The 27,652-nt window shown below is 47.3% G+C and overlaps 1 long non-coding RNA gene across 1 annotated transcript; it reads left to right on the top strand.

Moving 5' to 3' along the window:
• The first annotated feature begins 1,782 nt into the window (after positions 1 to 1,782).
• On the top strand, positions 1,783 to 27,652 carry LOC129541182 (uncharacterized). Its single transcript, XR_008682780.2, has 3 exons — positions 1,783 to 1,836; positions 25,349 to 25,413; positions 25,884 to 27,652. It is a non-coding gene; the product is annotated as an uncharacterized LOC129541182 (long non-coding RNA).

Here is a 27,652-nt window from a genome sequence, read left to right on the forward strand (position 1 = left end):
CTACTTGTTAGCTCTGCAACCTTGATTCAGATAGAAGGGTGGACCCCCAAAGGTGGCCACTTCCCTATGCCTGGAAGCTGTGATTATGTTACATTACATGGCAGAGGGGAGTTGAGTTTGCAGCTGGGACTAAGTTCGCTAAACAGCAGACAGGGGATTATTTTGGATTATCTGTGCTCAGTCGCTCAGTTGTGTCTGATGTTATGTGACCCCATGGACTGTAGCCCACCAGGCTCCTCTGTCCATGGAATTTTCCAGGGAAGAATATTGGAGTGAGTTGCCATTTCCTTCTCCAGGGAATATTCCAGACCCGGAGGTCAAACCCGTGTCTCCTGCATCTCTTGCATTAGCAGGCAGATTCTTTACCACTGAGCCATCTGGGAAGTTCTTTGAATTATCCAGTTGGGCCCAGTTTAATCACAAGAGTACTGAAAAGTGGAAGAGGCAGGGCAGAGATCAGAATCAGAGAGTGAGGTTTGAAAATGGAAACAAGGTCAGAGAGATCCTAGGCGGTTGCCTTTGATGGTGGAGGAAGAGGCCCTGAGCCAAGAAATGCTATGCTTAGTCACTCAGTCGGGTCCGACTCTTTTTGATCCCAAGGACTGTAGCCCACCAGACTCCTCTGTCCATGGAATTCTCCAGGCAAGAATACTGGAGTGGGTTGCCATGCCCTTCTCCAGGGGATCTTCCCGACCCAGGGATTGAACCCAGGTCTCCCACATTGCAGGTGGATTCTTTACCATCTGAGCCACCAGGGAAGCCCCAAGAAATGCTAGTAGACTCTAAAGAAGGAGAGGGCAAGGAAAAGGACTCTCTCCTCGAGCCACCAGGAAGGAACCCAGTCCTGTTCACACCTCGATTTTCACCCAGTAAGATCGGTTTCAGACTTCTGGCTTCCAAAACCATGCAATAAAAAATTTTGTATTGATTTAAGTTACTGCTGTTGTATATTTGTTATAAATAGAAGCAGAATGCTAGAACACTTGGGTTAGTTTGACAGCTCAGAGCCAGTTTTTTAAATGTATAAACTAGGATATTAATAATATCTACTTCCTAGAATTCTTGCAAGTAAAGTAACCAGTACCCTACTTAACATATTGTTTTCAAAAAAAAGTCATCATCATTGTTATGAAAGACTGCTTTATGGTGACATCATTTAGCTGTCACAAGACCCTATAACCAATCCATTTCTTCCTCATCACCTTGCAAGAACTCCTGACATAACCCTCACTTCCCTATCATCAGAAAACATCACCCCTCTGCTACCCAGCTCTCCCATTTCAATTTCTAGGGAAAGACGAGTTGGCCTAGCTGTCCAGTTTGGGTCAAGGACCTACTTATCCAATTCTGATAAGGTTGACTGTATGGATAACAGGATAGAAATTTCTAGAAAAGTGGGGCTTAGCAAGTTCTCCAATCTAGAGTCCACTGCTTGGCTGTGCATGAGCACACACGTACACAGACACATACACACAGTCATTGTATCCAGGGCTGCCACTACTCTCTGAGCATAGGATCTCTGGTTAAAACTATTTCTTCCCTTGTAAGGTCTTGATATGGTATAGATACTTGTCCTCACAGCTTGCAATGTGGGTCCTAAATGTGTGCACATCTGATGTGAACTGGAGGAGACAGAATGAGGTGGACGTTGGGAAGCACCGTCCATTGGTCAATTGGATGTTTCAACACATGTTGTTTCAACACGTCTCTCTTTGGCACGTTGCCATGGACGTGGACGGAACAAAACGGATTTCCTGATGTGTGCGTGTGTGTGTGTGTGCCTTCTCATCAGTCGAATCCATTCCCTGGATACACTGAAGATCAAGGAAGATGTGGGTGAGTCCTGAATGATGGAAAAATCTCGAGACTCTCTAAAGCTGGAGTCTTAGTGACCTACCTGCTTAAAATATTGCTAGGGTTCTTTTCTCTTCTATTTTTGAGGCATACATTTGTAAATCTTTAATGCCAGACAATTTGGATATCATGATTTCTATTCATCAGGCCCACTAAAGGAAACTGCGACTTTAGGACTTTTCAGTCTCCTTAGTTCTGAGGTTAATGATCTGCAGGAAGTACACATGGGGAAATAGACAGGAGCATGAGTTTTGGGGAATTTGTTCTCAAATATGCCCTGAACTGTAGCTCGAGTCTTCTCAGGTTACCTTTAAGTCAAGCTTGCTTATGATCACATTTTCCCTTCATTTAAAATGAATTTATTGAGTGTCTAATATGTTCCAGGCATTGCCCTCGGCATTGTGAATGTAACTGTGAGCAAAACAAAGTTGCTGGTTTCGTGTAGCTTACATTTTAGTGGAAGAACATCCCATAGTGGTTGTAAGCTGTTCAGCAAAACGCAGTCTCCTCTTTGGTGGACACACACCAAAACTCTACTGCCCAAGTCCCGTAAAGTTATGTATAGACATATGGCCAAGTCCTTTCCAGTCAAGAATTAGAGCAGAACTCAGTGCCCTTGCCTTAATTCACATGTTCATTTTCTTACTTAGATTCTTCTGAAATCATTGTGACCATAGGAAAAACATCTAATTGACTTGGTCTATTTTTAGGTAAAAATATTTTGATGTTCATTTTATTTCTCTTATGAGATGTTAAGAGAAATCTATGCATCACATATTTCTATGAAAAATATAAGAATGGGACTAGCTTTGTAAGCTTTAGTTCTACGGAGAAGAATTAGAAGAGTTCTTTGAAGTTTACTGTGAACTCAGCCAGTAAAGCACTGAAATACACTAGTATGAAAAAAGGTGGCGCAGTGGTGAAGAACCCACCTGACTGGCAACTCAGCGGACGCACGAGAGGCAGGTTCAACCCCTGAATTGGAAAGATCCCCTGGAGAGGAAATGGCAACCCACTCCAGTTTTCTTGCCTGGAAAATTCCATGGAGAGAGGAGCCTGGTGGGCTACAGTCCACGGGGTCATGAAGCGCTGGTCGTGACCGAGCATGCACCCAGGCACATGAAGGAATGAGATAATGTTTAAAGAGCTGTGAAAACAGCTGTGAAGGCTTCATTACTTGGCTTCTCGGAGCTTCAGTTTGCTCATCTGTGAAATGGGGATGCTTTCACAGATGAAGAAACTAACAGGCAATTGAATTAGGTGCCTAATGCCAGACTGTCTGGAGTCTCTTCACAGGACTCACTGGGTGTGTGGGCAACATTTGTCTGCATCTCAGTTTCCTCATCTGCAAAATAGGGCTGATGGTACCTGTTCTGTAGGATTGTTAGTAGCAGTGTAGTCTAGTCACTCAGTCTGTCCGACTCCTTGCGACCCCGTGGACTGTAGCCCACCAGGCTCCTCTGTCCATGGGATTCTCCAGGCAAGAATACTGGAGTGGGTTGCCATGTTAGGAGAATCAAATCAGCTAACACTCCGAGCACCACCTGGCACATCGCTATGATCATGTGCTCACTCCTGACAATATTAGTTAAGATATCAAATATCCTATTTTCTTAAGACAATATACACAGAACTCCAATTTTTCACTACTTTTATTATCATGAAATCTCACCTTTTACCAACCTCAAATTTTGCTACAATTTGTTTCAATGTCTCATCACAGGAATTCCCCTTTTGTCCACCTTTTGAAAATAAAAATTGAGGAACTTGTCAACTTGGGATATGGCAGCCGGCTGCAAAGGATGGGGAAGGGAAGCAGTTCTTCTAAAAAAGGAGATACGCTGAGTAAACAGTCCCCAAAGCAGTCCTGAGTGTGTTCCAGATGAGTAATGATTTATGAACAGGAAATCTGGGTCGGCGGGGCTTCAGTTAAACAGTGTGAGGAGATGGGAACCAGATGTGTAACCTTCGCCGCAGAGGAGGCCCGCGGAGGCGGGAGGCTGGGGCGGACCGCAGGGAGCGCTTGCGGCCGGTGGGGGCGGGCGCGGGCCGCCAGGAGGCCCGGGTGGACTCGGCCGCCCTCCAGAGTCGACTCGGAAAGTGTGTCACCGGCCAGAAAACCCAGAGCTTGTTTAGGATATACATTTTGTTTCAAACCACGTTCCCATGGAAACCTGGACACCAGCTGAAACCGCTCAGACATTTTGGTTAACAGAGATCATGTGTGTGTGAGTGTGTGTAAATGCGATGCATTTAGGAAGATACTTCAATGAAATACCTCTCTTCTTCCAGTTATATCTCTGAAAGAGCCTGGTTTCCTGAAAACCTAAAAGCAAGACTGACTTTTAATGTGAGCAAGAGAAGAAAGTTTAAGTGCGTGTTCTTCCTGATGTCACACTGTCTTGGTACAAAAAGAACAGGAGTTCAGGAGACGGGTCTGCAAACGATAGCTTGTGTTCGGTTTGAGCACACAGACTTTCCATACAGCCCCCAGGTTAAGAGTCTAAAAAAAAAATCTATAAAAAAGAGTGGTGAGCAAGAGAGAGGAATACGAAACAGGACTGCGTGCAGCCCACGCAGCACAAAATATTTGCCATCTGGTCGTGGACAGAAAAGTTTGCTAACCCTGATGTGAAACGCAGCGTCCTGGCGAGTGAAACCGGCGTATAAGATAAGAGGTCAGCCTGGTAATCGCTACAAACCCAACGATCTGAGCCGTGTCTCTGTAGCCCCACGCAGCACTGGTTGAGTTAAAGTTCACATGTTCACTGCACGCGAACCCCCTGGACCCTGTCCTCAGAAAGGGCAAAGCTAACAAGCAGAGCACACGCGCGGAAAGGCAGGCCTGGAAAGGGTCTCTGGCTGCTCCTCGGGGAAAGCACATGATGTTTCTGAGTCTGCACAGAGCTGTGTAGCCGCCAAGTTCAGAGCTGGCACTCACCTTCAAGCCTCGGGATGGAGCATGAGCAGTGAGGGGAAGTCACAGAAAAATATGTGCCTTGGACTTTGGAGAGACCCGGAGAAATAAGGCAAAGAGAGGTGGTTGCCCGATTATACCTTTGGTTAGATAGTAACGAAAGTGACTCTGATCAAATAATTATGAAAATAGCAATGCAATAACAAAAAGTAATAATAGTTCAGCTAGTCGCAGTTACAATTTATTGAGTGTTTATAATGTGCCAGACATTGTGCTAAGCACTCCCCAGGAAGTATATTTAATCCTCATGATAACTTTCTGAAGATGAAGAAACAGACTCACAGGTAAAGGAACATTTCTGAAGTCAAAACTGTTAGGACGCAGAGCCGTGGACTGAGAACTGAGTCTTCACCACTGTCTTTAAGGCATTTTTAAAATTTTTACTTTTAAGCCGTGCAGCAAGCTGGATCTTCAACCAGGGATTGAACCTATGCCCCCTGCATTGGGAGCTCAGAGTCTTAACCGCTGGACCCCCGGGGAAGCCTGTTATTGCTTCTGTAATGTAGAAAGGCTCAGGGTGAAGAGTCTGAATATAAATAGGCAGGGTCTAATGGAACTGAAACATAAATTTTTATTATCCATGTCTTATTTCCCTTTTCTTTTAAAAGCCACGATAATAAAACCCTAATCACTGAGGTGTCACAAAACTTCATTCTAGGTTTTATTTCCCATGGAGTCCGAAATATGCTTCGTCGGGCCAAACTCAGCACTCTGGATGGAAAGACATCTCCTTCCAGGATACTCTGATTCTTGTCTTTTTTTCCTTTTGGAAAGTCTGTTCTTTTGTGCTCAGGTCAGCTGTTGTTGTTGTTTTAGTCGGTAAGTTGTGTTCAACTCTTTTGCCATCCCATGAACCGTAGCTGGCCAGGGTCCTCTGCCTGTGGGATTTCCCAGGCAAGAATACTGGAGTGGGTTGCCATTTCCTCCTCCATAGGATCTTCCTGACCCAGGGATGGAACCCATATCTCCTTCCCTGGCAGGTAGATTGCTTACCACTGTGCCACCAGGGAAACCCCCGGGTCAGCTGACTATATAGTGTATCTTGACTTGACCTCACCTGGAAATGGAATTCAGCTATCAACATAGGCCTTTTCTCCTGTAACCCTTTCAGAGTGCTCCCTTATCAAATAAGTGTGCAGAAGCCCACTCGCGCCTCTCCTGCGTGGGGGAGTCACGCTGCTTGAGGAGGGGCGAAGCTGGGCACTCGGTCAGAGCCAGGCATCAGCGTGGCACACAGAGCTTGGCTCAAACAGGGCGGATGGCGGTCGGCTGTGACAATCGAGGTCAGTCTGTCTCACCCTCTGTTGCTTACCTTGCACGACTTTTAAAAAGCAGCCTCTAGCAGATCCTCATGTTTGTTCCTATGCTGATAATACGACTGATGCCTACAGGCTTTTTTCTTTATTTTCACTTGTGCTCCCCGTTTACCTGTGCAGACCCTTCCATAGTAAATCTCCTGCACATCCAGTCCCGCCTTCTTAGAGGACAGAGACGAACACAGAGGTCAACTCCAGTAAGTAGAGCGCGTGACCCAGGGGAACAGGAACAGCTCAGACACGAGTGCTCTAGGCAGAGAAACAGCAAGTCCCATCAGCAGGGAGGATGCTCAAAGATCTTCCAAAGGACCGAGTGCCTGCACACCTATTCAAACGGCCCAGATCCAGAACTGACAGCCCCCAAAGCCACCGAGGGTGTGGGGCAACAGAAATCCTCATTCACAGTGGATGGGGAGGCACAATGATACAGCTGCTTTGAAAGACAAGCTAATGTTTCTTTCCACACTGAACATACTTATACCACGTGTGTGTGTCAGTCTCTCAATCATGCCCGACTCTGCGACCCCATAGACTGTAGCCTGCCAGGCTCCTCTGTCCATGGAATTCTCCAGGCAAGAATACTGGAGTGGGTTGCCATTCCCTTCTCCAGGGGATTTTCCTAACCCGGGGATGGAACCCATGTCTCCCTCACTGCAGGCAGATTCTCTACCCACTGGGCCATCAGGGAAGCCCCACCTGTTGTTACACATTAGTCCAAACCCACTGAATCTAAAACGCCAAGAGGGAATCCTCATGTAAACTGTAGACTTTGAGTGCTAACGGTGCGTCAGTCGCATCAGGGAGTGGCGTTAACGGTGGGAGAGGCCCCGGTGGAGGCGGGGGGTACGTGCGAGGTCTCTGTGCATCTCTCAGTTTGGCTGCAAACCTAAGACTGCTGTAAGAGATAGAGTCCATCCCCACCACCCCTCACCCTAGAATGCTTGCAGCTGAGCCCGTGAGAGAAAGACGAGAAAAGGGCACGATCGTTCACCACCCTAAGGGTTTTGGTCTCGTTCTGAAACAGCGGTGACCTGCTCCGTGGTTCTGTGGAGGGGAGTTATCTGGGCCGATTTTCACTTTAAAAAGCCCTTTACAGATGTGATGATTCGAATAGTTTGATAAGAGGACAGAGGGAGGCGTGGAAGCCGCTGAGGAAGCTGTAACAGAAGTTCCATGCGCCGATGGTGATGGGCATGGGAAAGGCGAAATGCGCAGCACTGGAGAAATACATGAAGGTTGGGATACTGAGAACATTCAGAGGAAGCTTCGGATCTCAGTCTTCAGCAGGCGGCTTATGACGGCCTCATCCACCCACAGGCCCCACGGGATAGAAGCGGGAAAGGGGTTTGAGCGTGCTGACTTGGGGTGCCGTGGGGGAGTCTCAGCGGACCTGTCAGGGGGATAATGGGATGCTTGTGATTCTGGGGCTCAGAAATCAGCGTGGGAAAGAGTTGGCAGTTTTGGGATATTTGGTCCATAGATGGTGTTTGATGTCATGTCATGGATGGGATTGCAAAGACAGAGAGTTCAGCGTGAAGAGGCGTGGGCTGTGGACACACTGAACGACTTTGGCATTAGGGTTGGTGGAAGGCAGCTGGAATGGGAGGTCGCCAAGGGGCGGAGAAGACCATGAAGGGAGTGGGTGTCCCGCAGGCGGAGGTGTCATGAGAGTGCAGGTGGGGACCCTGAGTAACCACCCTGGGGGCACAAGAAGTCTTTAAGGGTCTTTAGGGAGGTGAGGGAGCCACCTCAGAGGCGACAGCACGTAGGAAGCAGAGCTGGGAATGGTCATGTGGGAAACTGCGACACAGAAATGACGATGGGGGAGCACGGTGCTGGCGGAGGAAGCTGGAGCTGGGCTGAAGCAGCGATGGAGGGCCGGCCCTGAAGGGACGCCCGTCCGTTTGGGGAAGTGTGCGCTCTGTTCTGAGTTCTGACTTATCGGCATAGCTCAAGCAGGGAATCTGCTTGATCCAACTTGCATTTTGGCAGGCTCAAGACCCTGAGGCTGGGAAAGGCTGCAGGCAGGAGGAGAAGGGGATGACAAAGGACAAGATGGTTGGCGGGCATCATGGACTCGATGGACATGAGTTTGAGCAAACTTCAGCCTCTGGGTACAGTGCTGTCTGTCTCAATGCCATTGAAAGTCGGTTGTCACTGAACACCAACACACTGGTGACTAGCCAGTTCACTAAAAATTCTGCCTTCCCAAGTTACAAACACCAATCAGAACAGCTAAAACTCGAGCCATCGATGCTTCCAAACCAGTCATCCGAATGCAGCCCAATTCCATTTAAAAAATGTAAAAATCCAGTGTCATTACACCAGAAGCACAGAAAGTGGCCTTAACGAAGCTGTGATGACTCACCATGGAATTTTCTAAGGCACTGTGGCGCTAGTGGTAAAGAATCCACCTGTCCATGCAGGAGACAGAGGGTTTGATCCCTGGGTCAGGAAGATCCCCTGGCACTGGAAATGGCACCCCACTCCAGTGTTCCTGCCTGGCGAATCCCCGTGGACAAAGGAGCCTGGTGGGCTACAGTCCATGGAATCACAAAGAGTCAGACACAACTGAGCGGCTGACCACAAGCAGTACAGCAGCACCAGTGTGGTTACCCACCAGGATTTGTTGCTAAGAATTCTGGGACATTTCTTTATATACCAATGGATGTTACCAGATTGCTGCAATCCTTAATGCTTCCTTCTTTCCTTTCTTTCTCCCTCCCTCCCTCCCACAAATATTTGAACATCTTATGTCCCAAGTACTAGGGACACACCAGTGAACACGCAGAAAACCCTGCCCTCATGGAATTTGTATTCTATTGATACTATGGGAAACCATTCAATGTGATCATTAAATTTAGTTTAGTTTTGTTTTTTTCCCTTGTGATGGATCCTGAAGACCTGTATTGAAGTCCTCACTCTGGTCACTTTCTGTATGATTTAAATCACTCCACATCTCTGAGCTTTAATTTATAAAATTCTTGGGAGGGTGATGTTCTGCCTTTCACAAAATACGCCCTGCCCCACATGTTAATATATGATTATCCCTGTAGAGGTAACTGAAATTGCAGATCTAGCAAGCTTTTGGCATTTAAATGGTGGTTGGATTTGTAAATCCTCTAATCTATACCCCTGTGTGTGGGCTCCTTTGTGTTTGAGATGAGATAGGAGAGATTTCCAAATTAAGGTCAAAGAACTTGGAACACATTTTCTGGGATCTCCCCCAAACCAGCCCGTCTTTGAGAAATCCTACTGTGGGTAAGTGGCTGAGTTTCTGCCTGGACTGTGGTCACGGGGGCCTCCAGTTCTATTCAATTTAATCTCTGGGGCAAGCGCCAAAGACTCAGCCGCAGTCTTACCATCACCGCCTACGCTCTCAGCGAGTCAGATCCTTCTGGAAGCAACCCAACATTACATTTTACACTGAACCTTTGTTAATAAAAGGAAATTTAAGTAACTCTGGAGCTAAGGCAGGGTCCCTTTCACACGCACGTTTGGGGCATCTTTCTTCGTCGTTTCGGTCTGGTTGTTCGAAAGTTGCAGTAATCTCATCATGACTGGCTGTGCGGCGTTAGGAGACGTGGGCGCGTCTGTCTCGGTCTTGAGAATTTGCTTGTTGCGGAACTTCCTTTGTCCTGGACTTTTCTAGTCTTCATAATTAACTTGACTCATCGCTCTTTTATGTTTATTTTTCGATGTGGACCATTTTTTAAAGTCATTATTGAATTTGTTAAAATATTGCTTCTGTTCTGTTTTTTTTTTTGGCCACGAGGCATGTGGAATCTTAGCTCCTTGACCAGAGATCGAACCCAGGCCTGCTGCATTAAGCACAAAATCCTAACCGCTGGACCACCAGGGAAGTCCCTGACCCATTTCTTTGATGTTCATCCTTCTATCTACTTTCTCCCACAGCACTCCAAGACAATGAGAGCCTCTGGGCTTTGCCACCAGGATGACAGACATTAGGGTTTGTTGCTTTAAAAGGTTCTTAATTCCCTTTATGTTCTAGTTGCGTGTAGACAAAACAATCAATGGTCATTCTGTGAACATTTTGATTTTCCCTTTAAAGGCAATTATTATATTATGAAGATAGTAATATGCCAGATTATTTCAACCAATTAAAATATCAATCCTATTCATTGTTATCTATTTGGGAGAAAAAGAAAGAAAAGCAAGACTAATATCAGGAGCTTCTCCACGCAACAAATACTTATCGTGCACCTCCTGAAGATAAGACACTGTGTTGGTTACTAAGGATCCTGCTGGGAAATGAGACAGCCACTGCTGCTGTCTCTGTAAGACCTTGTCTCAGCTGGGAAATTGATTAGAAATAAGACATATTTACTAATGGAGCCAATATCCTTCCTGTTCAACTGTAGCCTTTCAGCCTTGCCCCTGCATCCCTCAGCCAAGGGGGCTGGGAGTTGCCTCCTAGATGGTGTTATCAAGAATGGACGTGGACAAGCACTTCAGACACTTCTTAACACAGGTTGAAACAGAAACGTATTTTATTAACTCCCCAATTCAGTCAACTTGAAACCCATTTAACCAGTTTAACTGAGCTGTTACACATACTTTAGAAAGGGTTAATATACCTTTAGAGAGCTTCCAGGTTTGCAAAGACTCTCACCAGTATCTTTGCTTTGTGCCTTTGACAACCTGGTGACGTTATCACTAGATGCTATTGGTCTTATTTTACAGTTGAGTAGAAACACGTGAAAGTGTTAGCTGCTGTCGTGTCTGACTCTTTGTGACCCCATGGACTGTAGCCCACCAGGCTCCTCTGTTGGTGGAATTCTCCAGGCAACAATACTGGAGTGGGTTGCCATTTCCTCCTCCAGGGGATCTTCCTAACCTAGGGATCGAGCCCAGGTCTCCTGCATTGCACGCAGATTCTTTACCATCTGAGCCACCAGGGAAGCCCTAGCTTTGAGTATTTGCTGTGTGTAGGACAGAGGAGCCTGTGGGCTACAGTGCATGGATCACAGGGTCAGACATGACTGAAGCAACTTGGCATGGACATACAGACAGCTCTCTTCTATCTGCTCTGGAGGTTTAAAAATGAAACTGAGATGACAAATTATTGAGTGACCTTCAGATAGAGAAGAAGAAATATTGTATGATATCCCTTTTATGTGGAATCTTAAAAAATGGTACATACGAACTTATTTACAGAACAGAAAGAGACTCACAGACTTTGAGAACAAACTTGTGGTTGCTGGGAGAAGGGTGGGGGGAAGGGGCAGTTAGGGAGCTTGGGATGCACATGTAGACCCTGCTGTCCTTAAAATGGATCACCAACAGGGCCCCACTGTATAGCATGGGGAATTCTGCTCAATGTTACGTGGCAGCCTGGATGGGAGGGGAGTTTGGGGGAGAGTGTATGTATATGCATGTATATATGCATGTATATGGATGTATATGCATGGCGGAGTCCCTATGCTGCCCACCTGAAACTATCACAACATTATCAATCAGCTTTACCCCCATACAAAACAAAAAGTTTGTTTTTTAAAAAGAAAGAGAAAAAATTCCTTTTTTTTTTTTTTTAAAGAAAGAGAAAAAAAGTCAATTGGGAAAACAGTTCTTGAATGACCTAGATTTAGTTGCTGAAGTAAGTCTCCGTCCATTTAAATGCACTCATGTAGATGGTCCGGAGGGAGTCTCCCCCGGCGAGGGCCTGTCGGCGCGACCTCACCCAGAGGCTGCAGGTCAGCTGGCTTCTTGGGGCCAATTTTTCATCTCAAGCCACTGCTGTGAGTGACCACAGGAATTTCTGCAAGATACAGATGGTGGCTGACTCTCATGACTCGTACTGTGTGCCACTGAAGATGTTTCTTTCCTGGATGATTCAGTGGGAGAATTTACTCTGATGTGGGGTGGGGGTCAGTGGTCCCTGGTGTTTTCATTTACTGGAACTTCCCAATAGATCAACCCCCACATGGATAACACTAGCTGTCAGATTTCCTCTAATTTCAAACGTTTTTGGAATTTTTTTTTTAAACTTAAGTACGTACAGGAATACTTATCCATCCCTTTAAATTCCAGCTGGGTAGTCTGGCTTCACTCTTCTGGCTTCCTTCTCTGTGCAATGAGGGGATCAGACTGGAGCACAAAAGCCTCTGCAAAGCCTTTGACTATCTTGAGTGCTGAATTGCTAGATTCCTGCCATGTCAGGAGCCGAGACGGGAAAGGCCGTGTGAGATGCTGACAAGATCTCACTCTGGAACCATCTGGTGAGTGAGGATGGCAGAAAGCTCAGCCATAGGAATCAGCTCCTGCTTTGAATTCAATGTGTGGTGAAGCTTCTGGCTCAGATCCACAGAATGTGTGAACAGCCAACCCCGTCCAGACCCAGTCCGCTCCAGGATTCTTGCCTGGAGGATCCCATGAACAGAGGGGCCCGGAGGACTGCAGTCCACAGGCTCACAGAGAGTCGGACGCGACTGGGTGACCAAGCACACCTGCAGAGTCCAGAGCTGACATCCGAGATGGACCGTCCTGGCGCCTCGCCGCCCTCCGCCGCCATATCGATCCCCCTCTCCCCCGCTGTAGGTCTTTGCTCCCCTTTCCATCTCTAGCCTGTCAGGTGACAGTGTGCCCTGCTCCCATCAGATGGAGAGCTGTCCACCTGTGTTCTGACTCCTTGCCTCTCTTCCTTTTAAGGACTTTGATCCTACAAATGTCTCTCTCTTCTGTGTCACTGGAGAGGAAAATGGCAACCCACTCCAGTACTCTTGCCTAGAAAATGCCATGGAAGGAGAAGCCTGGTGGGCTGTAGTCCATGGGGTCACAAAGAGTCAGACACAACTGAGCGACTTCACTTTTTCACTTTCTGTATCATTAGTCATTTCTTCTACACCATTTTCTCAGCAACATAAGCTTTACTATTTCCTATCCTAAAACAAGGGCTTCCCAGGCAGTGCTAGTGGTAAAGAACCCACCTGTCAATGCAGCAGATGTTAGAGATGTGGGTCTGAGTCCTGAGTCAGGAAGATCCCCTGGAGGAGGGCATGGCAACCCACTCCAGTACTCTTGCCTGGGGAATACCACGGATAGAGGAGCCTGGTGGGCTACAGTCCATAAGATTGCAAAGAGTCGGACATGACTGAAGCGACTTCCCGTGCACGCATGTCCTAAAACAAACAGCAACATCATCAATTAAAAAAACAAAAATCCATGAACTTGTGCAGCCACCTCACTTCTCCACTGTGTCCCGGTGAAGCCCTGCTTCTGCTGGCTGCAATGGAGACGCTCTAACCAGGCTTCTGCACCCACTGCTTTTGCCTTTCTCCCCAGATCTCCGATGGCCTCTGTGTTGCCAAGTTCCATGGCCCTGACTCTGCTGTCGTCTTCCCTAAACCACTGGGGTACCCTGGACCTCCTTGAAAACCTTTCTTCCCTCAGCTGTCAGGACTCTACTGTCTCCTGGGTCTCCTCCCATTCACTGTGGGGTCCTGCCTAATCTGGTGTGAGTCTGTGTCTCTCTTTTCCTCTCCTACTCTCCTTAACGTCTCCTGCTCCCCCGCCCCTCTCCATCACACACACAGAGGGAGGCTGTGTACCAGAGCTACGGCTCTGGGGGTCTGGGGAGGGGTGACGGTGAAGCTGGAACCAGCCGTCAGATCTGAGAGTCAGTAAGAGGTAGCATTACAGGGTCTCTGCCTCCAGTCTAGAGCCAAAAAGGCACAGACTTTGCAGGTGGTCCAGTGGTTAAGAATCTGCCTGCCAGTGCAGGGGACATGGGTTAGATACCTGGTCTAGGAAGATTCCACATGCCTTGGAGCAACCAAGCCCACATACTGCAAGTACTGAAGCCTGCGTGCCTAGAGTCTGTGCTCTGCAATAAGGGGAGCCACTGCAATGAGAGCCCACGCACCACAAGTAGGGAGTCGCCCCTGCTTGTTGCAATTAGAGAAAGCCCGCATGCAGCAACGAAGATCCAGCACAGCCACAAATCAATAAGATTCGAAACACAAATAGGTAAACAAGGCCTTAGCAGGGACAGCAGGATTTCTGCGTGGAAGCACAGGTCACAAATATAATTTAGGCGATGAATTAAAGGCTCATTCAGTATTTAAATATACTGCAGAACAATTCTAAAGCGAAGTCGCCAGGTTATATTGACAGTGATAGCAGAGTAGGCAATCTTTTTCTTTAAAATTGTTCTCTCCAAGGTGGGTCATAAAATGGATCACGGGTCAGCACTCAGCTGATCACCGGGTGGAGCATCTCTGGGCAGTAAGAGGCACTGGCTTTACTTGGACACCAGGGTTAACTTGACTAAAACCAGGCCAGGCATCCTGTGAGCAGCTGTGATGGAGTTCTGGGAGATTAATTTCCCATGAAGGGATTTTACAGATCAGATCACGGCTCAGAAAGCCTGGTAGTCAAGTAGTGAGAGCTGTCAAAACAAAACACAGCGATCACAAGTCTAGGGCAAGACTTCCCAGTCTGAACTAGCTGGGCAAAAAGTGACTCCATTGGATTAGGAATGATGAATTTGTCAAATCTGTATGAATATCGTGTGAAAACCTGTGCTACGGTGCTAAGTCACTCAGTTGTGTCTGATTCTTTGTGACCCCATGGACTGTGGCCCGCCCATCTCCTCTGTCTATGGGATTCTCCAGTCAAGAATACTGGATTGGCTTGCCACACCCTCCTCCAGGGGATCTTCCCGGCCCAGGGATCGAACCTGTGTCTAGTACAACTCCAGCATTGGCAGACAGGGTCTTTACCACTAGCACCACCGGATCACCTATAACAACAAAACCCTTCTGCTACTTACCTGGAGGTGATCTCTTGAATATGACACCCAAAGCAAAAGCAACAAAAGCAAAAATAGACAAATGGGACGACATTGGCTCTAGAACTGGATGGAGGATAGAATATCCTTTCTATTTACCGTATCCCTCTTACTAAATATGTTGTTCTTGTTATTTGGTTACTAAGTCATGTCTGACTCTTTGCAACCCCATGGACTGCAGCATGCCAAGCTTCCCTGTTCTCCACAATCTCCCAGAATTTGCTTAGACTCATGTCCATTGAGTCTTCTCTTGTATTGTTGGAAGAGGGTGTTTGCTATGACCAGTGTGTTCTCTTGACAAAACTCTATTAGCCTTTGCCCTGCCTCATTCCGTGCTCCAAGGCCAAATTTGCCTGTTACTCCAGGTGTTTCTTGACTTCCTACTTTTGCATTACAGTCCCCTATAATGAAAAGGACATCTTTTTTGGGTGTTAGTTCTAAAAGGTCTTGTAGGTCTTCATAGAACCATTCAACTTCGGCTTCTTCAGCGTTACTGGTTGGGGCATAGGCCTGGATTACTGTAATATTGAATGGTTTGCCTTGGAAATGAACAGAAATCCTTCTGTCGTTTTTAAGATTGCATCCAAGTACTGCATTTCGGACTCTTTTGTTGACCATGATGGCTACTCCATTTCTTCTAAGGGATTCCTGCCCACAGTAGTAGATATAATGGTCATCTGAGTTAAATTCACCCATTCCAGTCCATTTTAGTTCACTGATTCCTAGAATGTCTATGTTCACTCTTGCCATCTCCTGTTTGACCACTTCCAATTTGCCTTGATTCATGGACCTAACATTCCAGGTTCCTATGCAATATTGCTCTTTACAGCACCGGACCTTGCTTCTATCACCGGTCACATCCACAACTGGGTATTGGTTTTGCTTTTGCTCCATCCCTTCATTCCTTCTAGAGTTACTTCTCCACTGAGCTCCAGTAGCATACTGGGCACCTACCGACCTGCGGAATTCCTCATTCAGTAGCCTATCATTTTGCCCTTTGTTACTGTTCATGGGGTTCTCAAGGCAAGTATACTGAAATGGTTTGCCATTCCCTTCTCCAGTGGACTGCATTCTGTCAGACCTCTCCACCATGACCTGCCTGTCTTGGGTGGCCCCATACTGCATGGCTTAGTTTCACTGAGTTAGACATGACTGTGGTCCATGTGATCAGATCAACTAGTTTCCTGTGATTATTCCCTGGTGGCTCAGAGGTTAAAGCGTCTGCCTCCAATGTGGGAAACCCGGGTTCGATCCCTGGGTCGGGAAGATCCCCTGGAGAAGGAAACGGTAACCCACTCCAGTATTCTTGCCTGGAGAATCCCATGGACAGAGAAGCCTGGTAGGCTACAGTCCACGGGGTTGCATAGAGTCAGACACGACTGAGCGACGGAACTGGAACTGATGATTTCAGTGTGTCTGCCCTCTGATGCCACCTCGCAATATCTACCGTCTTATTTGGGTTTCTCTTACCTTGGTCGTGGAAAATCTCTTCACAGCCGCTCCAGCAAAGTGCAGCCGCTGTACCTTACCTTGGACAAGGGGTATCTCCTCAAGGCCGCCCCTCCTGACCTTGAATGTGGAGTAGCTCCTCTCGGCCCTCCTGCGCCCGTGCTGCCACCGCCTATTGGACGTGGGTCAGCTCCTCTCGGCCGCCGGCCCTGGCCTCAAGCATGGGGTAGCTCCTCTGGGCCGAGGTTCTTTGCCTGGTCGGTTGCACCGGGGCTGGCGTCTCCCGCGTCTGCGCTGCCGGGGCCGGCGTCTCCCGCACAAGAGAAGACTCTACACGTGGACATCACCAGATGGTCAACACCGAAATCAGATTGATTATATTCTTTGCAGCCAAAAATGGAGAAGCTGTATACATACAGTCAGCAAAAACAAGACCAGGAGCTGACTGTGGCTCAGATCATGAACTCCTTATTGCCAAATTCAGACTGAAATTGAAGAAAGGAGGGAAAACCACCAGACCATAAGATATGACCTAAATCTAATCCCTTATGATTATACAGTGGAAGTGAGGAATAGATTTAAGGGACTAGATCTGATAGATAGAGTGCCTGATGAACTCTGGATGGAGGTTCATGACATTGTACAGGAGACAGGGACCAAGACCATCCCCATGGAAAAGAAATGCAAAAAAGCGAAATGGCTGTCTGAGGAGGCCTTACAAATAGCTGTGAAAAGAAGAGAGCGAAAAGCAAAGGAGAAAAGGAAAGATATAAGCATCTGAATGTAGAGTTCCAAAGAATAGCAAGGAGACATAAGAAAGCCTTCCTCAGTGATCAGTGCAAAGAAATAAGAGGAAAAAAACAGAATAGGAAAAACAAGAGATCTCTTCAAGAAAATTAGAGATTCCAAGGGAACATTTCATGCAAAGATGGGCTCGATAAAGGACAGAAATGGTATGGACCTAACAGAAGCAGAAGATATGAAGAAGAGGTGGCAAGAATACACAGAAGAACTGTACAAAAATGATCTTCATGACCAAGATAATCACAATAACGTGATCACTGACCTAGAGCCAGACATCTTGGAATGTGAAGTCAAGTGGGCCTTAGAAAGCATCACTACGAACAAAGCTAGTGGTGGTGATGGAATTCCAGTTGAGCTATTTCAAATCTTGAAAGATGATGATGTGAAAGTGCTGCACTCAATATGCCAGCAAATTTGGAAAACTCAGCAGTGGCCACAGGACTGGAAAAGGTCAGTTTTCATTCCAATCCCAAAGAAAGGCAATGCCAAAGAATGCTCAAACTACCGCACAATTGCACTCATCTCACACGCTAGTAAAGTGATGCTCAAAATTCTCCAAGCCAGGCTTCAGCAATGTGTGAACTGTGAACTCCCAGATGTTCAAGCAGGTTTTAGAAAAGGCAGAGGCACCAGAGATCAAATTGCCAACATCCGCTGGATCATGGAGAAAGCAAGAGAGTTCCAGAAGTGCCTCTATTTCTGCTTCATTGACTATGCCAAAGCCTTTGACTGTGTGGATCACAATAAACTGTGGAAAATTCTGAAAGAGATGGGCATACCAGACCACCTGACCTGCCTCTTGAGAAACCTGTATGCAGGTCAGGAAGCAATAGTCAGAACTGTACATGGAACAACAGACTGGTTCCAAATAGGAAAAGGAGTGTGTCAAGGCTGTATATTGTCACCATGCTTATTTAACTTATATGCAGAGTACATCATGAGGAACGCTGGGCTGGAAGAAGCACAAGATGGAATCAAGATTGCTGGGAGAAATATCAATAATCTCGGATATGCAGATGACACTACCCTTATGGCAGAAAGTGAAGAGGAACTTAAAATCCTCTTGATGAAAGTGAAAGAGAGTGAAAAGTTTGGCTTGAAGCTCAACATTCAGAAAACAAAGGTCATGGCCTCTGGTCCCATCACTTCATGGGAAATAGATGGGGAAACAGTGGAAACAGTGTCAGACTTTATTTTTGGGGGCTCCAAAATCACTGCAGATGCTGATTGCAGCCAGGAAATTAAAAGACTCTTACTCCTTGGAAGGAAAGTTATGACCAGCCTAGATAGCATATTAAAAAGCAGAGACATTACTTTGCCGACCAAGGTCCGTCTAGTCAAGGCAATGGTTTTTCCCGTGGTCATGTATGGATGTGAGAGTTGGGCTGTGAAGAAAGCTGATCGCCGAAGAATTGATGCTTTTGAACTGTGGTGTTGGAGAAGACTCTTGAGAGTCCCACAAGGAGATCCAACCAGTCCATTCTAAGGGAGATCAATCCTGGGTGTTCATTGGAAGGACTGATGCTGAAGCTGAAACTGCAATACTTTGGCCACCTCATGCGACGAGTTGACTCACTGGGAAAGACTCTGATGCTGGGAAAGGTTAGGGGCGAGAGGAGAAGGGGACGATCGAGAATGAGATGGCTGGATGGCATCACCGACTCTGTGGACATGAGTTTGAGTGAACTCCGGGAGTTGGTGATGGACATGGAGGCCTGGCGTGCTGTGATTCATGGGGTCGCGGAGAGTCGGACACGACTGAGCGACTGAACTGAACTGAACTGAACTGATGTCCATTGAGAGTGATCCTCTCTCTTTTTCTCTGCAACCCTCTTCTCCTTTTGCCCTCAATCTTTCCCAGCATCAGGGTCTTTTCCAAGGAGTTGGCTCTGTGCATCAGGTGACTGAAGTATTGGAATTTCACCATCAGTCCTTCCAATGAATATTCAGGGTTGATTTCCTTTAGGAAATCTCTTTGATCTCTTTGCTGCCCAACGGACTCTCAAGAGTCTTTTCCAGCACCACAGTTCAAAAGTATCAGTTCTTCAGGTACACAGCTTTATTTATGGTCTAACTCTCACATCTGTACATGACTACTAGAAAAACTATATGCACGTTCGTTGGCAAAGTGATGTCTTTGCTTTTTAATATGCTGTCTAGGTTTGTCATAGTCTTTCCTCCAAGGAGGAAATATCTTTCAATTTCATGGCTGCAGTCACCATTTGCAGTGATCTTGGAGCCCAAGAAAATAAAATCTGTTACTGCTTTAACTTTTTCCCCTTCTATTTGCCATGAAGTGATGGGACCAGATGCCATGATCTTAGTTTTATAAATGTTGAATTTTAAGCCAACTTTTTCACTCTGCTCTTTCACCTTCATTAAGAGGCTCTTTAGTTTCTCTTTACTTTCTGCCATTAGAATGATATCATCTGCATAACTGAGGTTGTTGATATTTCTCCCAGCAATATTGATTCCAGCTTGTGATTCATCCAAGTGATTTATCTACTAAAAATTTAGAGAGGGGAAATTCCAGATTTAATCCAGTGTCAAGACTGATAGAGGGGAGATGAACACCACCAGTCAATTATTAAAATGATTAACATGAATGAACAGCAAACACAGATCAACACCCCAAACACAGAGCAACCATGTGGAAGGTTTCCTGTAACTTTATTGTGTTTAGTAGTTGGAGGAAATGAAGGGCTGGGTCAAAGAAAACGTTTTCAAATATCTATCTAGCTTACGGAATTTTTGCAAATATTTTAATCTTCTGATGTAAATTCCTGGGGGTGTGGGTAGTGGTGAAGGCTAATTGCCTTCCATGTGTTTGGCTTCATTTAAGTCTAAGGATCTATAACCAAAAACTAATCACCCTATGGAGTCAACATTCCAGCTCCCAGAAGCAGAGCCATGTAAGTTCTGAACAACCTTGAAATCTTGTGATTTTGCTCTGTGACTTAGAGCTTCGGGTCTGCATTCAGTCCTGTCTTCTAAACATGTCCAGGTTCCTTTCCTTAAGTCTTGAGTTTTGGTCCAAAGCCTTACAATTGAGGGTAACTGTCATTACTCCTGTGAGTGGAGGGTCAGGCCAGAGTTTCTGCCCTCTGCAGAAACAGGTCACAGGTCTGTTCACATTAAAGTTTCCAAGGTGAGAGAACAAAAGCATAGGAGTTTCTGTATACTGAATCTTATCCTGCATTCTCTGTGAAAATAGAAAGTGTGATGGATAGATAGTCAAGGGATCTAAATGGGTGAAGGATGGGTTGGTGGATTGGTGGATTGGGTAGATGGATGGATGGATGGATAGATGGGTGGGTGGATGGATGACAGATAGAGTGTGAGAGGGATGGACAGACAGACAGACAGATAAATGAATGGATGGATAGATGAGCAGACAGATGGTAGAGATCAGTTCAGTTCATCAGTCCCTCAGTCGTGTCTGACTCTTTGCGACCCCATGATAGTATAGATGGACAGATACAAAACTTAGGATGAACTGGGAGAAAAACCCACTTTTGCCCTTTCATTAAGGTAAATTTTTGTTGATTTTTCTCCCTAGGGATCCTCTGATTCATGCGCTCAATCGCGTCTTCCTCTCTGGCTGCTGGAAAGAGCAGATGCACATTTAATCTCATCTGTGTCAAGTGTAAGGTCCTCACAGGCTGCATCTTGGATGCTGGCTTTACTCCTGGATCATGGTTTTTTTCTTTATCATCATATTGTTACTCCCGGGACATTATTTTTTTTTTCCTCTCATACTCATTTTTTGTTTTAATCTAACCTAGTGTTTATTTTTGCAAACTGCATTTTTTTTTTTAAAGGCAAAGGAGTTGGGAGGAGAGGCCAGGAGTGCTGGAATGTGGCAGGAAGGGAGATGGTCCAGGGAGGGAGGGAAGGAGCCGCAGAGAGACGGGCAACCACCACAGGCAGGGCTTCCCCTGGGTCCCTGTCCCATCCCTGGATCCCTCTGTCCTCTCCAAGGCCTTGGCCTTTTCTGAGACCCCCCCCCCGTTGCTTCTTCTCTGGGGCTCCATTGCAACAGGAAGCAGAGGCTCACAGAGGATGGCCAGCCACCCAAGGTCACACGGCCTAGAAAGTAGCTGGGTCTGACTCCTGACGGGGCTGGCCGACAGGAAAGGTCACGGTCATGCTTGCCGCGCCCTCCATCCTCCCTAGACGCTGGGGTCATCTCAGGACCGCTGTCTGATGGCCAGCCAGTCCTCAGTGTCCCCTCCCATATCTGGGTATCGCTTGTCCCCAGGCACCCCTGCTGGCTGTCCCTGGTCCTGCCAGGCCCCTCTCCTGCTGCCCCACCCCTGATCACCCTCCTCCCCTCTTCAAACACTCTTCTCCAACAACGTTTATCCTGCTTCAGCCTCAGCACAAGGACTGCCTTCTCTGAGACCCTTCCCTGCACCGGGGTGGAGCTTCCAGTCTCCCCAGTGAGTGGGCGGCAGTGGGAGTTTGAGACTCGAGATTGGGGATCTGCATGACTCGGTGTCAGAACCGCCTCTCCTGGGCTTGACTCAGGTCAGCATGAAGGTGTCAGGCTCTCTGCAGGAGACATGCTCACTCCCGGGGGGACACAGAGTGGGGGCCCGGGGAGGTTACGAAGCTGGGTTTGAAGGTCAGGGGACCCTTCACTGTCACCAGCCCAGGAGTCATGTTTGCAGGAGACTTTGATTGCCCTGAACCTCAGTTGACTTTGTTACATGAGGATGGGGTGGTGGGCAGTGTGGGGGCCTCAGGCCTGGAACGGCTGCCAACAGGCTGGTTCTTCTACCATCACCTACTAATGTGCTTGGGCCACAAGCTGATAAACAAAGACTTTTAATGGCAATAAAAGTCCAATCTCCCCTATATCCACCCTGTCTGTACTGGGGTTGTTCAGCAAGCTAGGGTAGTTGTCACCACTGGCTCCCCACCTGGGGCCACCTGTGCTCTCTGCTCAGATAAACCCAGGACTCCCCAACATGTCCCCAGGGAGTAAAGGGAGTGTCAGGTGACGCTGTAGAGATGTAAGAGACCTGGGTTCAATTCCTGGGTCGGGAAGATCTCCTGGAGAAGAGCATGGCAACCCACTCCAGTATTCTTGCCTGGAGAATCCCATGGACAGAGAAGCCTGGTGGGCTACAGTCCAGGGGTCACAAAGAATTGGACATGGCTGAGCACACACACAGCTGGGTTCTCTTAAACTGGAAACAACTCTCATATTTGCTAGAGAGCTGGGGAGGCCAGTGGGGCTCATGTGTGGCCCCTCCAGTGACTGTGACGCTGACACTAACAAGGTTGGACCTGGCGACCTGAGAGAATCTGCCCTCTCAGTTCTGGAGGGTTCGTGGGGAGCTGGTTGGGGAGTGGTCTTCGGTTTTGAACCTTGCAAAGCGCAGTCCCTGAAAAAATCTTAATCCCACTGAGAACAATCATGTCAAGGTTCTGAAGACAAAAGGTACAGCAGCCTCCTTGAAGGAGTCAGTGGGTCGGGTACCAGTCTGTGAGTCAGGGCCTGGCCGGGGGATGCCTGTGGCTTCATCCACAAGGAGGACTCAACAGGCGCTTCCCTACCCTGGCTCCGGAAAACTCCAAGGTTAGAAGAGGCCTGCCCTGGTTCTTGCAGGGGGTTGATCACACAGTCTCCCATCTGCAGGGCTGAGCTGTCCCTGGACATAGACAGAGGGGGTCTCGAGTCCCTGCTAACCGGCTTGCTGGGGGCGGGGGCAAGTGTGTTCCTTCTTCTCCCCGCCTGGACCCTGGCCTCTGGGGAGTCTGCCAGTGGGCGTTGGGCATTGGAACACCAATCCTTCCCAGCTGGCAGCAAAATGCCCAATATGGAAAAAGAATCCAAACTCCAATTTCAAGTTTTGCAGCCAGGCTTTTCCAAATCAAAGGGCAACGGAGAAGCCCCAGGGAGCTCAGAAGCCCCCTCTGTCTGTGTTCACAGGGGGAAGTGCTGATCCTTGCTCAGTCCTTTCAAACGGAAGCCCGTGCTGTGTTTCCTCTGAGGCTGTATTTGCATAATCATTCGTTAGGATTTTTTTCACTTAGTTGTGATTCTTTGTTCAGTGAGTTCAGTCGCTCAGTCGTGTCCAACTCTGTGACCCCATGGACTGCAGCACGCCAGGCCTCCCTGTCCATCACCAACTCCCGGAGTTTACTCAAATTCATGTCCATCACGTCAGTGATGCCATCCAGCCATCTCATCGGCCCCTTCTCCTCCTGCCTTCAATCTTTCCCAGCATCAGGGTCTTTTCCAATGAGTCAGTTCTTCACATCAGGTGGCCAAAGTACTGGAATTTCAGCTTCGACATCAGTCCTTCCAATGAATATTCAGGACTGATCTCCTTTAGGATGGACTGGTTGGATCTCCTTGCAGTCCAAGGGACTCTCAAGCGTCTTCTCCAACACCACAGTTCAAAAGCATCAGTTCTTTGGCACTCAGATTCTTTCTTCGCCACATGAATAAAACTACAGGTCAAAGCAACTAACCATCTACCAACTTTCACCTGCCCTCTCTACCTACCTGTGCGGGAGAGGTTCCATAGGTCAGAACACAGGATAGACAGCTTTCCTCCGAAGAAAGGCTTTGATGCCAACCAACATTTGAGGATTAGGAACTGATTGTCCAGTCAGTTGGTCATCTGGATCTTCGTGACTCTTACAGCTTTCCTTTTGTACACATCTTATTTAGCTATTTTACAGTATTCTTTCACAGCTTGTTAGCGTATCTCTCACCAGAGTAAGAAGGGAGAAGAAAGAAGAAAAATGTCAATTAATACATTTTCCTTTACGTGCACATCATGCTGGTGAAAGACTAGACAGAAACAGTTAGATGTTAACCAGTTAGGAAAAAGCTTCTGATTATATGAAGGTTTCTATTACCTATTCTAATATTCCTTTCCTTTTGTTGTTTAGTTGAATAGTCACGTCTAACTCTTTTGTCACCCCATGGACGGTAGCCCACTGTCCATGGGATTTCCCAGGCAAGAAGATTGGAGTGGGTTGCCATTTCCTGCTCCAGGGGATCTTCCTGATTCGGGGATTGAACCTGTGTCTCCTGCATTGGCAGGTGGATTCTTTACCACTGAGCCACCTGGGAAGACCATTCTCCTCCTTACCAAGACTTAAAAGATGGATGCATTATTTGCAGTTGTATGAAATGAGAAATCAACATGCTATTAACAATTTGGTAACTTTTTAAAGGTTAATTTTTATTGGAGTATGGTTGCTTTTCACTGTTGAGTTAGTGTCTACAGTACAGCGAAGTGAATCAGTTAAACAAATACAGACATCCCCTCCCTCTTGGATTTCTTTCCCATCCGGGTCACCACAGGGCATTAAGCAGCGTTCCCTGTGCTGTACAGTAGGTTCTCACAGTTACGTATTTTGTGCAATATCAGTAGTGTCTATGTACCAATCCCAGCCTCCCAGTTCACCCCACACTCCTCCCCCTTGGTGTCCGTATATTTGCTCTCTTTGTCTGCACCTCTATTTCTGCTTTGCAAACAGGGGCATCTATGCAGCCAGGAAATTAAAAGACGCTTACTCCTTGGAAGGAGGGTTATGACCAACCTAGATAGCATATTAAAAAGCAGAGACATTACTTTGCCAACCAAGGTCCATCTAGTCAAGGCTATGGTTTTTCCCGTGGTCATGTATGGATGTGAGAGTTGGACTGTGAAGAAAGCTGATCGCTGAAGGATTGATGTTTTTGAACTGTGGTGCTGGAGAAGACTCTTGAGAGTCCCTTGGACTGCAAGGAGATCCAACCAGTCCATTCTAAAGGAGATCAATCCTGGGTGTTCATTGGAAGGACTGATGCTAAAGCTGAAACTCCAATACTTTGGCCACCTCATGTGACGAGTTGACTCACTGGAAAAGGCTCTGATGCTGGGAGGGATTGGGGGCGGGAGGAGAAGGGGTCGACAGAGAATGCGATGGCTGGATGGCATCACTGACTCAATGGACATGAGTTTGAGTGAACTCCGGGAGTTGGTGATGGACAGGGAGGCCTGGCGTGCTGTGATTCATGGGGTCGCAGAGAGTCGGACACGACTGAGCAACTGAACTGATACTACTTTTCTATATTTCATGTATATGTGTTACTATCCAATATTTGTTTTTCTCTTTCTGACTTAATAGACTTAAACACTTCGGCAACTTTAAATGGACACCAATAATTTCCAGCCCAGCAATGTCACTCCCAGGTATTTATTCTATAGGTGTTGCCCCACACATGTTAAATATGCAAGGCTATTCAATGCAACTTTCCTGTAATAACAAAGGCTTGATATTGATGAAATATTTGCTGACTAAATAAACATTTATTGGTGGAACAAAGCCCATTCATAAAAGACTTGCTAAGTGAAAAAGTACCTAATCGTGTAGTAATTGCACCCGAAGAATTGGTGGTTCATTTCTTTCTTTCTTTATATGAAACAGAGTGGAGTACTGGGGCAGGTGCCCTGCTCAGGGTGTCCTCTTTATTGAACGGCCTCGGAGAGCAGAGAGAAGCGGGCTTTGGGACCAAGGTCTGAGGGGTGGGGGTTTCCACTGGTGCTAGTCCCTGGAGTGTAGGGGTGGGGGGTTCCACTGGTGCCAGTCCCCGGAATGTAGGTGGGCTGCAGAACATCTCTGAACTTCGGCCTTATACTGAGGTTGATAATGTACATTTCAGGAGAGTTTCCTAAGAGTGAGGGAAGGTGTACATACGATGCCTGTGAGCAGTGCTCAGGAAATGGTGCCGCCTCCTCCTGTCACCACGCGAAGGATCTGCAAACCTGTGCCCCATGCTTGACAAGGCCGACTAAAGACCAGCACCTGCCGTCTGCCTCTGCAAGGATGGAGTCACTGGCCACTGCAGTTGCTGACCTCCAACAGCCCCTGAAAGGAGTTCAAGGAGGAAATCAGGAGGGAGGCCCTCTGTGCTCTGGGAAAAACCGGCAGAACACATCTTCAGGTAGTTAGATATTTTCTCAGGAGGAGAAGATTTTATGAGCCCATTTTCTTACATCTTGTCATATCTCAAAATGCACTAACATCGCTAACAGAGACATCTGCTCCTCGTGATGAGCCATAAGCATCTGCCAAAGCGTGTGCTTGACGGCATGCACCCTCTTCACTAAAATGATGGATGGTACTGCCTCCTGCCCCCTTCCGACAGCTGCTTGGAGCTGTCTGAGGTGCTGTCTCCCAGGCTCTAGCCCTCATTTTGCCCCCAAGAAACCTTGACTCACCACTGTCACCTTGTACTTTTTTTCCCCCAGTCGACACACAACTCTCACCCCATGCTTCCGCCTGCCACCCACCAAGTCGACAAAGGCTTTAGCTCCTCTGTCTCCCCAGTGAGGCTGTGCAGCTGGGTCCCTTCACTGTCCCCTTTTCCAGAGAAGTTGAGGGGCGTCCCCAGGACCCCTCGGCCATGAAGGGCCGAGCAGGGATTTGAATGGAGGCTGTGTGGGCCCAGAGTCTGAGCTCTTTGCTTCTTCAGGAGCTTGTGTAGGCGAGGGCCCTGGTGAGCTGTGAGGTTGTCCCCTGACACCTGTTGAAAGGACAGAAGGAGGGACACAGGTGACAAGAGACGACCGAAGGCAGACTTGCCATGAAGGAAGGCAGAGCTGAGCCTCCGGGCGCCTTGGGAGAGTGCTCCCCAGGGCAGAGGGGATGGGGCGGGAGGATGAGAAAGGAGAGCCCCAGACGGAACGCACCCTGGAGGAGGAGGCCTGCGCTCTGCAGACCCTGCGTCTGAAGCTGCACCAGTGCCAGAACTCAAGCCGTTCCAAGAGCTGACTTTGATACGTAAGACATGAAGTCTGGAGACTTCCAGGAGAGGCAAACGGCTGGCCCAACGTGGCAGCTTATGAGTTATTTTCCTTGGCATCCCATACTTTGTAGAGGGTCCAAACTCATCATCACCCATTGGTGACAATTCCAACGAGGGCACCAAGTATAGAAGTGACGTTGAACCTGGGCTGTTCTGTGAAAGAGCTGTTTCCATAGCTGCAGACTCTTTACCAGAGAAACGGCATGAGGTCACTTGGGACAGAAATAGAGCTGTCTTATTTGTTCCAGAATAAAGTAACTTTTAGGTGTTTCAGTCGAAGGGAGCATTAAAGACTCTGTCTTTATGTCCAAGTAATTCTCATGCATCTGAACGACCTTCCCAAAGAAGGTCATCAATCGCTTTAGTGCAGAGGAAATATAAGAGTCGACTATTTAGGAAAAGTGAGCTCTGTGACTTGTAGGTTGAAACGTAGTACTTGTTTGATGAAAAGGAAAGCTATGAGTACAGGGACAGAAGATCTCGCTTCCCGTGGTTATGCAAATACCGTCTGGGTCCTGTCCCAGGCGATGCTATTGCTTTTATCAGGAAGAGAAGACAAAAGCTATTTTTAACGATATTTTTATTATAAAGGTAATCAATATTCATTGAGGAATACTGGGAGA

This window comes from Moschus berezovskii, chromosome 4, assembly GCF_049115385.1.
Source record: "Moschus berezovskii isolate FMDL1 chromosome 4, NW_MosBer_1.0, whole genome shotgun sequence".
NCBI classification, from domain to species: domain Eukaryota; kingdom Metazoa; phylum Chordata; class Mammalia; order Artiodactyla; family Moschidae; genus Moschus; species Moschus berezovskii.